Here is a 515-nt window from a genome sequence, read left to right as displayed (position 1 = left end):
CACAAATCCTCAGCCTTCCACATAACGAGGTAAAAAAAAATTCTCGCAGCTGTCAAAGTTAGTGCACACATTATTCCTTTTAGCAAGAGAGTATGTTGAAACAAAACACAACATGCATTCCATTACTGATTTGTTCTAAAGAACAACTGTACCGCAAGCTGGCAGATATGTTTAAGTGTAAAAAAGAAACCGTTGAAGCTCAACAAAACATGGGTGCCTTTCGCAAAGCCTGATATGAACTAGTGTAAAGCAAGTGAACGTATCTCAGGCTCCTGGCCCACCTATCTCTGGAGGCACCGAGAAGAATGTGCTCGTGTTTCACCGTTTTGTAAAAATCACCGTTTCGTCACAGTTGTGAGAGGTTCTCTCCATCAGTCTAGCCGATGGAGAGTCAGTATAGAATGATAGTGCTACGCGATATTATCACTTTGCAAATTGTGTTCAGAAGTGCCCCGTGTGAGTATTATTGGGCCTTTTCTCTTAGCGGCCAAGTACGTGGACTGAAGCATCTCAGT

This window comes from Electrophorus electricus, chromosome 1, assembly GCF_013358815.1.
Source record: "Electrophorus electricus isolate fEleEle1 chromosome 1, fEleEle1.pri, whole genome shotgun sequence".
NCBI lineage: Eukaryota > Metazoa > Chordata > Actinopteri > Gymnotiformes > Gymnotidae > Electrophorus > Electrophorus electricus.
Note: the sequence above shows the minus strand (reverse complement) of the source record.